Here is a 15,511-nt window from a genome sequence, read left to right on the forward strand (position 1 = left end):
AATCTTGGATAGCTACAGCCACATATCTTATTTGACATGTTTAGGTGGCTGTAAGTGCTTTGCATGTAGCTCACAAAGTGGTATGATGCAGTTTATGGCAGATTGTGTAGTTTTGGTATTTTGATGTTCGTGAGTGCATAGTTGATGGTGTGGTGATAATCTTTGCACCACCCCATCCATGTTGGTTTGTTTTATGTCTTGGTAACCTGGAAATACCAGAGATATGCCATTGGAGTGTGTGGTGATGAATTTGACACGTAGGGCTTCATATCTTGTTTCGTTGTTTCCCGTTGATCCGTAGCTCCGTTTGTAATGTTCTTTATATGGTTTTGCATCGTTTTCACGAGACGCATCTGATCATGTTATTCTCATGCATGTCAAGATAGCTTATGATGCTGTTCTGTCCAGGAACATGTAATTACTTCTCATGCTTGTGCTAGTGATAGAGATAGTGATGCATGCTCAAATTCATCTCATGCATCATGTGCTTGTTGCATCTTGAGGTGTTGTTGTCCATTGGATGTTATTCTTATGTTGGGTAGCACCGGGATCGGAGAACGAGTACGTGGATTCGGGAGAGTACGTGCAGGACGATCAAGAACCCTTCCAGGCTGAGGATATCACAGGCAAGATGATATGACCTTGATTCCATCTCTAGACTTGTTATGCTAGATTACGTTTCCTTTGTCATATATCGCTGCCTACCACTGCAATACATTGCCTCCTGATATGCCATGAACCCAAACACTTATCCCTCTCTAGCAAATCTTGAATGGCTAAGTAGGCTTTGCTCAGCTACTAATGTTAGCGTTGCTAGATGCAGGTGCTTTGTCTCATGTGATAACATGAGTTTTGATATCATTATGTTAAATCTGTTAATTAATTAAAGCACCTATATACTTGGTAAATAACGAAAGGCCTAGCCTTTTGCCGGGTGTTTTGTTCCGTTATTGTCGCCTTAGTTACCGGCTACCGGTGTTTGATTCCATATTGATCGCTCCTAACACGTTCGGGGTTGTTATGGGGACCCCCTCGATAAATCGCGTAGTGTTAAGACTTGTCCGGCAGGACCCAACATTGGTGTTAATTTGCTAATCACTTAATAATAATCTGCATAGGGAATAGCTACCCCGAGGAATTAATCAACAACCCGGGCCAGTGCTCCTCATGAGTGTTGGTCCAAACTGGGCAGACTATGGGGCCACCACAGGGCAACCTGAGGTTTGGTATACCTGTAGTGTGCCTCATCCGTCGTGTCCTGAGACTGAGATACGCAGCTCTTATCAGGGTCGTCGACACGACGGGAGGTCCTGCTAGTCTTGTCTTACCTTAGCGATATATCTTGCGTATAGGAATCCCGGTGAAGCTTTGGTTCTCCCCATAGTTGAGGTTTTCCTCTAAGGAATCCGACGAGATCACGAGATTCGTGATAGAGGATTACTTTGTGGCCCGTGTACGTTTGTGATGGACTAGTTGGAGCACCCCTGCAGGGTTTAATCTTTCGGAAAGCCGTGCTCGCGGTTATGTGGCAACTTGGAATGTTTTGTTAACATCCGGTAATAGATAACTAAAACATAAGCTAATAAAATTGCCAACTCTGTGCGTAACCGTGACTGTCCCCTTCGAAGATCTCTCTTCGATCGAGAACACGGTGGGGTTGTGATTGACGTAGGTAGGTGTTCAGGATCACTTAGTGATCATCTATCATCGACCGCTCAAATAGACCACCTTCAAACTTGTTCTACGTAAGTTAGCCACCATATTAAGCTTAGGATGCTGCAAACCTAAATACTCCACCTTTCCAACCTAATAACTTGACTAGTTCTGGCACCGAGGTCATAGATTGCTGAGTCTCGTGGCTCACAGATTCCTTCACAACACCAACAGGTTGAGGTACCCCCGAGACAGGTGATCCCGACGGCACGCAGCTGGCTTGGCAGTACGATGAGGAGAACGACCGCCTGTACGTGAACTATCCAGAAGATTGAGGCGTGGTCGTGATCATGGGCCAGCATGCAGGGTAGCATAGTCATTTCCCTTGTTTTGTAGTCCGTAGCGGAACTACCTTGTTTGGATGCGTGATGTAACTCTGATATATTTATGAGATGGCAATTGAATCCCTTATTATAATTCCTCTATTATTTACGTATGTGGTATGTTACCATGTTTGCGAAACGCTTAGATGCACTCCTTTCCAATTCGGGGCCTCGATCCCAAATCGGAAAGGACAGCATCTTAGTCGTAACAAGTAGTTGTGACAGCCCGATGCCGACACCCCAGAAGATTCCCCTTTATTTCCGTTTCCGTCGTGTGAATATTTTGTTTGTTGCATTCATGTTGCGCATCATGGTATCATGTCAACTGTGTTCTTTTTCTGTGTTGCTTGTTGCTCCTTGTTGTTGGAGTGTGAGAGCTTTGTGAGTGTGGTGTTGTTTGTTGGTGTGATGAGAGTGGGTGCAACAGAGCCACTTCAAAACCCTGTTGCACCGTGGACCTAAAACCTTCTCTCCCCTCTTATTTTATTTTGTGGTTGTGTTAGAGTTTCAGTTTTAACCCCTATAAAAGGTTCGTCTTATTTTAAATATTCATTTTTATTAAAGGTGGAGGCAACCCCTCTGTTTTTTTCTTTATTTATTCTTTTGTTTTATTTCAAAAATAGAGTCTCATTTTATTTCTAAAAGGGGTTTTATTTTATTCTTCAAAAAAGGGTTTCATTTTTATTCTTCAAAAGATGTCCAATCTATTTTTATAGTTGGGGTATATTTCTCAAAGGAGCCCAAAAACATTTTTTTTATTTCGTTTAATTTTTTTCCTTGTGTGCGTTTTCTGTTTTTTTTAAAACAAGATTTGAGAGGAGGAGCCTAGCCCTTGTGACAGCCGGCCCCTGCCAACCCTAGCGAGCCACGGAGGCTCAACCCGATCCCTCTCCTTCCCCCTCGCGCCGTCCTCCCCTCCTCTCGTCCCATCTCCCTCTCCTCCCGATCCCTCCTCCTCCTCCTCCTCTCGGGACCCCCAGGCCTAGCCCCCACGCGCCAGCTCCGGCCCCACCGCCTGTAGCCGCCTGCCGAGCTACTCCACCCCGCCGTGGTCGCCGCCTCCAGGCCCCGTGCGCGCCTCCCTAGCCCTTGCCCTCGCCTCCTCTTGCCGGAGCCCGCGCCGCTGATACGTCGCAAACGTATCTATAATTTTTGATGGTTTCACGCTGTTATCTTGTCTTGTTTGGATGTTTTATGTACCTTTTATATCTTTTTGGGGACTAACTTATTAATTCAGTGCCAAGTGTCAGTTCCTGTTTTTTCTATGTTTTTGGCTCTTTTCAGATCTGATTTTGGAACGGAGTCCAAACGGAATAAAATCCCCGAAATGATTTTTTCCCGAACGGAAGAAGATCAGGGGGGCTGTGGGCCAAGCCAGGTGGGCTCCAGGGAGCCCACAAGCCCCCACTCCGCCACCAGGGAGGCGGCGGCGGCGGCAGGGCTTGTGGCCTCCCTGGCCGCCCCCTGACCTAAATCTTTGGCCTATATATTCCCTAAAATACAGCAAAAAATCAGGGGAGCCTCGAAAATACTTCTCCGCCGCCGCAAGCTTCCGTTTTCGCGAGATCTCATCTGGAGACCCTTCCCGGCGACCTGCCGGAGGGGACTTTGGAGTTGGAGGGCTTCATCATCATCATCATCGCCCCTCCAATGACTCGTGAGTAGTTCACTTCAGATCTACGGGTCCGTAGTTAGTAGCTAGATGGCTTCTTCTCTCTCTTGGATCTTCAATACAAAGTTCTCCATGATCTTCATGGAGATCTATCCGATGTAATCTTCTTTGGCGGTGTGTTTGTCGAGATCCGATGAATTATGGATTTGTGATCAGATTATCTATGATATATATTTGAGTCTTTGCTGATTTCTTATATGCATGATTTGATATCCTTGTAAGTCTCTCCGAGTCTTCGGTTTTGTTTGGCCAACTAGATCTATGATTCTTGCAATGGGAGAAGTGCTTGGTTTTGGGTTCTACCATGTGGTGACCTTTCCCAGTGACAGTAGGGGCAACAAGGCACACATTAAGTAGTTGCCATCAAGGGTAACAAGATGGGCTCTGCCGTTGATATGAGATTGTCCATCTACATCATGTCATCTTGCTTAAGGTGTTACTCTGTTCGTTTGGACTTAATACACTAGATGCATGCTGGATAGCGGTCGACGTGTGGAGTAATAGTAGTAGATGCAGAAAGTATCGGTCTACTTGTTTTGGACGTGGTGCCTATAGATATAATCATTGCCATAGATATCATCACGAATTTGCGCGGTTCTATAATTGCTCGACAGTAATTTGTTCACCCACCATCTACTTTCTTTCATGAGAGTAACCACTAGTAAACACTACGGCCCCCGGGTCTATTCAAATCTATCGTTTACACCTCCGCTTTTACTTTGCTTTGTTACTTTGTTGCTTTCAGTTCTCACTTTGCGAACAATCTATAAGGGATTGACAACCCCTTCATAGCGTTGGGAGCAGGTTCTTTGTGTTTGTGCAGGCACTTGTGATACTCCTTCACTGGATCGATACCTTGGTTCTCAAAACTGAGGGAAATACTTACCATCGCTGCGCTACATCACCCTTTCCGCTTCGAGGGAACACCAATGCAAGGCTCCAAGGCCACGGGGAAATCCTTTGCATATTTGCCTAGGAAGTCCCTAAAGGCGTAGCCGTAGCAGAAGGATTCCTGGTGTCGTTGCTGAGCAGAATCAAGACAAGAACAGTCTCCCATCAGCACGTGTTTCTGGCGCCATTGGAAGGTCTTTTGTTGCAGTAGCACTCCTCATGAGTATTGGTCCTCGTAGCTAGTTCCATCCGTCGTGTCCTGAGAACGAGATACGCGGCTCCTATCGGGATCGTCGACACATCAGGCGGCCTTGCTGGATTAGTTTTACCTTTGACGAGATATCTTGTGCACCGGGATTCCGGTGACGCTTTGGGTAATCTCAGAGCTGAGGTTTTCCACTAGGGAATCCGACGAGATCGCGAGCTTCGTGATTGAGGATTTCTATGCGGCTTGTGGTAATTTGTGATGGACTAGTTGGAGCACCCGTGCAAGGTTAAATCTTTTCGGAAAGCCGTGCCCGCGGTTACGTGGCAACGTGGAAACTTTGTTTAACACTGGTTATAGATAACTTGAAGTTAACTTAATTAAAATATGCCAACTGTGTGCATAACCGTGACAGTCTCTTTCGTGAGTTCCTCCTCCGATCGAGGACATGGTGGGGTTATGTCTGACGTAGGTAGGTGTTGAGGATCATTCATTTGATCATCAGTAGTTCACGTCCGCTATGCGTAGATCTCCCCCTCTTATTTCTTGTACTCGTAAGTTTAGCCACCAAATATATGCTTAGCTGCTGCTGCAACCTCACCACTTAAACTTACCTCACCCATTAAGCTTTGCTAGTCTTGATACCTTTGTAAATGAGATTGTTGAGTCCCATGTGGCTCACAGATTACTACAACACCAGTTGCAGGTACAGGTAAAGGTTCTTGACGCGAGCGCGTTGATTGTTCATTTGGAGTTGCTTCTTCTTCATCTTCTTCATCATCATCGATCTAGGATGGGTTCCAGGCCGGCAGCCTGGGATAGCAAGGATGGACGTCGTTCTTCTTTTCTCGTTTGTCTTCGTCCGTAGTCGGACCCTGCTCTTCTTCATGATGTTTATGTATTATACTGTTATGACTCTGATGTAGCTTGAGGCGAGTGTAAGCCAATTCTATATATATATATATATATATATATATATATATATATATTCTTTTCAGTACATGTACTTGTAACGATATCCATTCTTGCGACACGACGAGATGCGCTTCTATCCCTAACGAGGCCCTCATGCCAAATTGAGGATAGGGTCGCATCTTGGTATCAGAGGAGTACCGACCTAGGCGCCTCCTTGATTGATCGAACTTGACCGAGTCGAGTCTAGTGAAAACTAATTTGAGTCTAGTTATATATCGGAGAGTAGGATTCTTTTTTCTCCTCTTCTATGCTCTCGTGAGGAATCTTGACGTAGTATTTTAATTCTACTCCTCTTCTCACTCAAAAAAAATTAGGATCACGCGGATATTTTTGGGATCTATATGATGTCGATGTGACGGAGTTCTGTCTTGGTGCCTCCTGTCTGACTTGATTTCTTCCAGGGAGTTGAGCTCGAGGGGATTCTCGAGCACATCGTTATCATTCAGATTTCTTAGTATCTAAGAAGGAAGGATGTTCGTCATTGCTTCAATACTAGTAGTGGCGTGATAACCCCGATGTCCCTAGTACTGGTGCAGATTGTTCGGGAGTACTGCCATACTTTGTATCGTTGTGATCACGAGGGTATGTAGTAGATGAAGGTCCGAGATTCTGGTCGTGTGTTGACGGATGCGATACATTGGACGGGTTAGTGTAGGAGTTGTGTGAAATATTACTCCTTGTCATCCGCACTTTGCCATGTGCATTGAACCCCACAGAATATGCGGCCATGTACTCTCTCCGCTTATGACAATTCAGACTTTCCGTCACTTTCTCAGATACTCCATGGTCAACTCCCGTCCGTCTAACCAGCACCAATAGACCGAGTCACCAACTTGAATCCGATATTCGTCAAAATTGCTTCAGCACCCTTTGCGCAATGTGTCTGGCCACATGTATCACCATCAGTGCCTTGGTCTGTCGTTGTGTCCCGTGCTTACCGCACGCCTCGCCGCTATCACCATGTCGAGCCTCTGCTATCCTGGTCGAGTCTCCAAGTTCACGATCCCACACCACTCAATCCCCACTACAAAGAACCACCGATCATCATCGACCGATGTCGAATATCACGCCTCCACCAGACCATTGTGCCCCAGTCCGATCCACGTGTCTCTCGCTATCCCGCTGAAATAGGCTTGGATTCTCCGATATCTTACACCATAGCCCCTCCATCGGCACACAATGAAATCTTCCGCTAGACTTCAGCTTCACCTTCAACATGACTCCATGTAGCTGCGCCATGCTACCCTGCGCCATGTCGACTTCAAGATCTTATGTGTGCACCACCTTGAATCAACCCTGTGCCATAGTCCGTCGAAGACGCACAAGCCCTCAGGCCCGCACCACGTGTTTCCACGCCCCAGAAGTCGGCCACCATCAACATCACGCTCCTATGTCATCGTCGATGAAATCCACCATCCTCTGCTTTGATCAAAATCCACATCGATCCGTCAGACAGTCTAGTCCAACCGAGCTGAAATTATTCGACTGCAACTATGCTCCACCTTGCGTCGTTTTCGTCCGCACATCTCCGAACATTGTTTGACGCTCTGTGTTTGCATAATCCCTCACGGCACGTTCCAGACATATCAAACCTCCAACTTAATCAACGCCATCCATACACAAAAGTGTACCAAAGAACACCAAAGCAAAATCCCTTCCAGCCTTCCCGTATGAACACCACACGTCTATAGCTATTAGAATTTTACTTTTTTTTCTTGATAGTATTCTGGTCTTGACTCTTGGTCCTTGTGTCGTCCTTTTTTCCACCAAACAAATCTCGTTAGCTCTTGTATCGCATCACACGGACACGTACAACACTGCATCAGTAGCACCCTCGACTTTTAGCACGCACTAAGCGAAATTGGCTACCACGTCTCCTCGACCGTAGCCTACCACTGTGTCCAGCTTCCAGGCCTCTGATACGCCTCCGTCGTATCTACTTTTCCGAACTCTTTTGCCCTTGTTTTGGACTTTAATTTGCATGATTTGAATGGAACTAACCCAAACTGACGCTGTTTTCAGCAGAATTGCCATGGTGTTGTTTTTGTGCAGAAATAAAAGTTCTCGGAATGTCCTGAAAATTTACGGAGATTTTTTTGGAATAAAAGAAAAATACATACGCAAAGTTCCACGTGAGAGGGCGTGCCAGTGGGCCACAAGCCCCTGGGTCGCGGCCACCCCCTATGGCCGGGCCATGAGGGCTTGTGGGGCCCACGTGGCACCATCGCCCCCAATCTCAGTTCTATATCTTCTGTTTCGCCTGGAAAAAAATCACAGAGAAGGTTTCATCGCATTTTGCGATACGGAGGCGCCGCCACATCCTGTTCTTCATCTGGAGGGCAGATCTGGAGTCCGTTTCGGGCTCCTGAGAGGGGAAATCGTCGCCATCGTCATCATCAACCTTTCTCCATCGACAATTCCATGATGCTCTTCATCGTTCGTGAGTAATCTCATCGTAGGCTTGTTGGACGGTGATGAGTTGGATGAGATCTATCATGTAATCGAGTTAGTTCTTGACGGGGATTGATCCCTAGTATCCAATATGTTCTAGATTGATGTTGCTACTACTTGGCTATGCTTAATGCTTGTCACTAGGGCCCGAGTGCCATGATTTCATATCTGGACTTATTATGTTGTCGCCAATATATGTGTGTTTTAGATCCTATCTTGCAAGTTGTAGTCACCTACTATGTGTTATGACCCGGCAACCCCGGAGTGACAATAGCCGGAACCACTCTCGGAGATGACCATAGTATGAGGAGTTCATGTGTTCACCGCATGTTAATGCGTTGGTCCGGTTCTTTATTAAAAGGAGAACCTTAATATCTCGTAGTTTCCATTAGGACCCCGCTGCCACGGGAGGGATGGACAATAGATGTCATGCAAGTTCTTTTCCCTAAGCACGTATGACTACATACGGAATACATTACTACATTAGATTGGCGAACGGGAGCTAGCCACATATCTCTCCATGTTATAGCTGTTACATGATGGATCACATCCGTCACACTCATCCATCACCGATCCATTGCCTACGAGTCTTTTACTACTGATTCTCTCTACGTTACTTTGCCTAGGCTTGTCCCTTGCTACAAGAGGGATTGGGCCACTTTGCTGCTACTTTGCAGCTGTTGTCACTATTCTTGTTACTTGTTACTTTGTTGTTGCTGCTACTACTGTTCCTTGCTACTCCGTTGTTACTTGTTGCAAGACTTTGTTGGTGCTAACATACCGTCAACAAGGCTTTTCCTGGCGCCGTTGCCGGGGATTGTCAAAGCTTTTACTCGCGCCATTGATACAATAGTTAGGAATAGTCTGCCTTGTCACCAGATCGTTTCTAGCTCCGTTGTTATCATACTACCTTGCTATAGATACTTTGCTTGCAGAGACTAATCTTTCAGGTGTGGTTGAATCTGACACGTTCAGCTGCTAATACTTGAGAATATCCTTTAGCTTCCCCTTGTGAGCGAATCAATAAATTTGGGTTGAATACTCTACCCTCGAAAACTACTGCGATCCCATATGTTTGTGGGACATCAAGGCTTTTTCTGGCGCCGTTGCCGGGGAGGCACAACTATATTCTCTGAGTCACTTGGGATTTACGTCTGCTGATCACTATGAGGAATCCGAAAGATCCAAGAACCAAAATCATGCCTTCCACTACGAGGAGAGGTAAGGAACTGCCATCTAGTTGTGCACTTGATTCACCTTCAGTTTTGAGTAAGTTGGCGACTTCGCCTCGTGCTAGAAATCTGGATATGTCGCCTGTGCTTGATGATGCTACTTCTACTGCCCATGATGCTTATGATGCTATGCTTGATACTATGCCTGATGATGCTATGTTAGATACTACGCCTGATGATGCTATGCTTGATACTATGCCTGATGATGCTATGCTAGATACTATGCCTAATGATGCTATGCATGATACTGCTTTGCCACTAGGTGCATTCCTTGATGCACATATTGCTAGATTTGCTGCTAGATGTGATGATACTTCTGAGACTGCTGATACTATTGAAGTAGAACCTGCTACTATGCCTATTATGCATGATACGTGCTATGTTATGGAGGGAGAGATAGCTGAAGACTTTCTTGCATGTAAGGATAGCTATGATGTTGAGAAACTTCTGCACAAGTGGAAAGAAAAATCTCTGAACGCTAGGATGAAATACGACCCGAAGTTTGCCACTTCACCTATCTTTGTGACCGATAAGGATTATGAATTCTCTGTCAATCCTGAGTTAATCACTCTGGTCGAATCTGATCCATTTTACGATTACGAGTCTGGAACGGTTGTAGCCCATCTTACCAAACTGCACGATATAGCCACCCTATTCACTAGTGAGGAAAAGATCTGCCACTACTATATGCTCAAGTTTTTTCCTTTCTCTCTAAAGGATGATGCTAAGACCTGGTTCACTTATCTTGATCCTGGTTGTGTGCGTAGCCCCGAGGATATGGTCTACTACTTCTCTGAAAAATATTTCCCTGCCCATAAGAAGCAAGCTGCCTTGCAGGAAATATACAACTTTGCTCAAGCTGAAGAAGAGAGTCTCCCACAAGCTTGGGGGTGGCTCATCCAGCTACTGAATGCTTTGCCTGATCACCCTCTTGAGAAGAATGACATACTTGATATCTTCTATAATGGACTTACCGATGCTTCGAAAGACCACTTAGATAGTTGTGTCGGTAGTGTTTTTAGGGAACGAACCGTAGAACAAGCTGAGATTCTACTCAACAACATCTTGTGTAATGAGAACGCTTGGACTATTCCCGAACCACCTCCTAAGCCAACTCCGAAGAAATGAGGTATTCTATTCCTCAGTCCTGAAGATATGCAAGAAGCCAAGAAATCTATGCGAGAGAAAGGCATTAAATCTGAAGATGTCAAAAATCTACCACCTATCGAAGAGATCCATGGTCTCGATAACCCGATACAGGTAGTAGAAGTAAATTCTCTGTGTAGGTTTGATGAGAGTGATATTCCTTTTGATAAACCTACCAGCTTATGCATGGATGAATTTGATAACTTTGTTGCCAAACAACAGAGTTTCAATGATTATGTTAGCAGACAATTGGAACAGAATGCTCATATGCTTAGTCATTTAAGTGCTTGTGTGGACAGAAATGTCAATGATCTTAAGCTTCTGAGTAAACATGCTTCTATGGTTACTACTCAGGTAGAACAAGTATTTAAAGCTCAGAATGACTTGCTCGATGAGTTGAATGACAATTCTGTCAGAGTCATCACTAGAGGCGGTAGAATGACCCAGGAACCTTTGTATCCTGAGGGTCATCCGAAGAGAGTTGAACAAGATTCTCAAGGAGTTAGCACTGATGCACCTAGTCATCCTACAAAGGAGAAGAAAGATGATAGGAACCTGCATGCTAGCAACCCTGTTGCTGCTACACCTGAGAGTCCACACGATGCCTCCGTCTTTGATGCTCAAACACAATCTGGTGATGAACATGAGCCTAATGATAATATCAATAGCGATGTTCATGATGATGCTCAACCTAGCAATGAAAAGGATGTGGATACTGAACCTCATCTTGATAACCCACAGCCTAAGAATAGAAGATACGATAAGAATGACTTTGCTGCTAGGAAGCATGGTAAAGAAAGGGAGCCATGGGTTCAGAAACCTATGCCCTTTCCTCCCAAACCATCCAAGAAAAAGGATGATGAGGATTTTGAGCGCTTCATTGAAATGATCAGATCTGTCTTTCTGCAAATGTGTTTGACTGATATGCTCGAGATGTCTTCGTATGCTAAGTACATGAAAGATATTGTGACTAATAAGAGGAGGATACCTGATCTTGAGATCTCTGCCATGCTTGCCAACTACACTTTCAAGGGTGGAACTCCGAAGAAACTAGGTGATCCCGGTGTGCCCACTATACCTTGCTCCATTAAAGGCAAGTACGTTAGAACTGCGTTGTGCGACCTTCGAGCCGGTGTTAGTGTTATGCCTCTCTCTCTCTCTTTATCGTAGGCTTGAACTCGATAAGTTGACACCCACTGAAATCTCTCTGCAAATGGCCGACAAATCAACTGCTTTCTCTATCGGCATTTGCGAGGACGTGCCTCTTGTGGTTGCTAACACCACTATCTTAACAAACTTTGTTATCTTGGATATTTCAGAGGATGATGCCATGGCTGTCATCCTCGGAAGACCCTTTTTAAACACTACAGGGGCTGTTATAGATTGAAACAAAGGCAATGTCACTTTCCATGTCAACGGTAATGAGTATACGGTGCACTTTCGAAAGAAACAATATCGAGTACATTGCATAAATGCTATCGAAAAGACTTCATCGATTCTTATTGGGAGCTTTGAATGCCCTATTCCTCGTGTCAAGATGAAGTATGACTTGCTTGTTGGGGAGATACACATCCCCATTGAGGTGACCTAGTGACTATTCGAAAATTCTCCGTTCTCTTTTGCGATTCGAAAAGGTTTGTCGAGGGGATTTGATCAACCCCATTGATGGATTTTTTTTCGATGACCATGAGATGGATGAATCGAGGAGTCGCAAACCTCTGTTCCAAGCTTTCACTTTAGGTTGCTTAGAAGAAAAATGCTAGATTTAGTTTAGTTTTCCCTGTTTTCTGACTTAGCGTCCAGTGGAAAAGTACCCCGAAAATCAAAGTTCTCCGAACGCTATGAAAATTAAGTATGATTTTTTCTGGAATATTTGAAAAATTCTGGGACAAAGAGTCTATTTGGGGGCCACACCAGTGGGCCACAAGCCCTAGGGGCGCGGGCACCCCCCTGGCCGTATCACCCAGGCTTGTGGGGCCCACAGGCACCCCCTCCACTCATTCTTGCTCCCATCCAGTTCTCCTACCTCCAGAACAAATCGTTTCGCAGCTCAAACCCGTGTTCTTGCTCCTCTTGCTGGGATTTTCGATTTGTTTGCTCAAATCATCGTTCTCCGAACCGTTTTGGGGAAATTACACCTCAGTAAGTGACTCCTCCATTGGTCCAATTAGTTTTTGCTCTAGTGCCTTATACTCCGCGTATTTTTGCTGCCCTAGTGACCATGTTCTTGAGCTTTGTATGCTGATTCTAGCTGGTCCCAAGTAGTTTTGATACGTAATATGGTCTCTAGGCACTTGTTGGAGTAGTTGCTACAAGTTTAGTTGAACCTTGTTCACCTTCCCTTTGGGTCACTGAAAATTTCAGAAAAGGAAGATGTTCACGAGAAAATTTCATGGTGGTTCCTCAAGCAAGAGAGGTCCTCGTCTCGCAATTCGGGAGCCTGATCCTTACCAACCTAGGGACGCGCAGGTACAACCGTGTGAATGGCCTTCTGATGAATTTAAGATTGAGGCGGGCTTCAAAGATGAGTTTGATGCACTTGTTCACAACGTCGGACTCGAAGAATTCATCTCCGATAAATGTGAACAGTATGTTCCTCTCACTGCCTCTTTTGTTCGTAGATTCAAATTTTCAGCTGGCAGTGAGCCATCGGTACTGTTTGATCTCTATGATAAATCATATACCATGGACTTAGAGGATTTCAGTAGAATTTGCAAAATACCCACTTGGGGTAGCCTCAGTGATCCTCCTAAATCTTCGATTAGAGATTTTTTGCGCTGGTATTACGGTTGGAGAAACTAGAGACATTACGCGAGCTACCATGGGGAGTATTCATTTTCCTGCCTTGCATTACTTTGCCCTCTTCATAGGCAGATGCATTAATGGCAAGATTGACCATTGTCACCTCTGCGCACCCGACCTTAGTATCCTTAAGAGCGCAGTGACGGGTGACAAAAGCTTCAACATGGGAGCTATTATAGCAAGGAGGCTGAATAAGAATGCTATTGGTGGGGATTTCTTTGGTGGGATCTATGCCACTCGCATAGCAAATTTTCTTGGAGTACCTATCTGCAAAGGAGATCCCCCGCTCCATACAGCTTTCCTTGACCGCGTCGCTATGACACGCTACCAGTTCCTTGAGAGGGATGATGAATCGGCAGCGTGTTTTCCATATTACCCTTCCTGCTCCTACTCTCTTTGACTTTCAAGTAAAATAGAGATATTACATAACCAGAGGAGGGGCAGAGAAGTATGAGAGGGAGGCAAAGGTTGCTCGTCTCCGTGAGGCAGCTATTCAGGCAGTGGCTGCAGCGCTCCCGTATAACACTCCGTATGATTTTGGGTTTCGCCAGGACCATCCTTGGGAGTAGACCAAGCTAGGCCAAAAGCCTAAGCTTGGGGGAGTACGTGTTCTCACTGACTTTACATTCTTGCTTATGCTTTCACCTTGTTAGCCTGTGTTCATACTTTGCCACTGTATCATCCATGCTAGTTTATTTTCTTTTTCTTGTTTTCTTTTCGTGTGTCTGTCTAGTTTGAGAAAAAACAAAAAAAAATTATTTTCTTCTTTTGCTTGTCGAGAGTTTTCCCATGTAGATAGTTTTATTTTTCTTTGGGTCAAGGTAGAAGATATTGGTTACACTGTTTAGTGTCTCTTGCATGCATACCTGTTTAGCTTTCAAAGAGCCATATTACTTTGTCTTCTCCTTTGTGTTTGCCTGCAGATTCCAGCTTTAGTCCAATGCACGAGCACGCTTGTTATTGTTCACATCGTTCGGTCGTGCAAGTGAAAGGCAATAATGACGATATATGATGAAGTGAGTGAGCTTGGAAAAGCTGGTATGAACTCGATCTATTTTGTTTTTGTAAATATGACTAGCTTATCGTGCGTGATTTAGCTTTTTTGTGAGAGAAACATGTTTGCAATGACAACTTAGAGATCATAGTTGCTTATGCCATGCTTATTTAACTAGGATCTTATAATGGTTTGTCTTGGTTGCCAACATGAATGTTGAGATGACTATGATGTAGTATGACAGGATGGTATCCTCCTTTGAACGTTTCAAGTGGCTTGACTTGGCGCATGTTCACGCATGTAGTTGAAACAAAATCAACATAGCCTCTATGATGTTCATGTTCATGGTGATTTATGTCCTACTCATGCTTGCACTCAATGTTAGTTACTCTCAATGCATTTTGATGACTGTTGTCGCTCTCTAGTTGGTCGCTTCCCAGTCTTTTGCTAGCCTTCACTTGTACTAAGTGGGAATACTGCTTGTGCATCCACTTCCATAAACCCAAAGTTGTGCCATATGATTCCACCATACCTACCTATGTGCGGTATCTACCTGCCGTTCCAAGTAAATTTGCATGTGCCACTCTCTAAATCTTCAAGAAATAATCTGTTTTGCATGCCCGAACCGCTCATGTAGTGACAAGGGGCTATTGGTATCTTCCATGCTAGGCGTGCTATCCTCGATATGTGTTTATTCACTATCATTCACGAGAAAGGGGTCGGTAATTGGAATCCCCAGTTCCATGCTCAAATCAGAAAGATAATTGCAAACAAAACTCCCCCAGGATTGATGTTGGTTTGGACGGTACCCGAGGACTCGGTTAGCCGTGGAGTGTGATTGATTGGTGGTGGGGGAGTCAAAACTTTACTTTTCTGTTTGGGAACCGCCTATAGCATGTGTAGCGTGGAAGATGTTGAGAACTCTTAGTCATTGTGTTGACAATGAAAGCATGCCACCCAAAATTATTATCTCTGTTTTGAAAGCTTGAGCTCTGTCACCTCTGCAAATCAATGCTTCCCTCTGCGAAGGGCCTGTCTATTTATGTTCCTGTTGAGTCATCCTCCTCTTACAAAAGCACCAATTAGAGAGCACCTCTGTCATTTTTA

Source organism: Hordeum vulgare, chromosome 6H (assembly GCF_904849725.1).
Source record: "Hordeum vulgare subsp. vulgare chromosome 6H, MorexV3_pseudomolecules_assembly, whole genome shotgun sequence".
Classification (NCBI taxonomy): Eukaryota; Viridiplantae; Streptophyta; class Magnoliopsida; order Poales; family Poaceae; genus Hordeum; species Hordeum vulgare.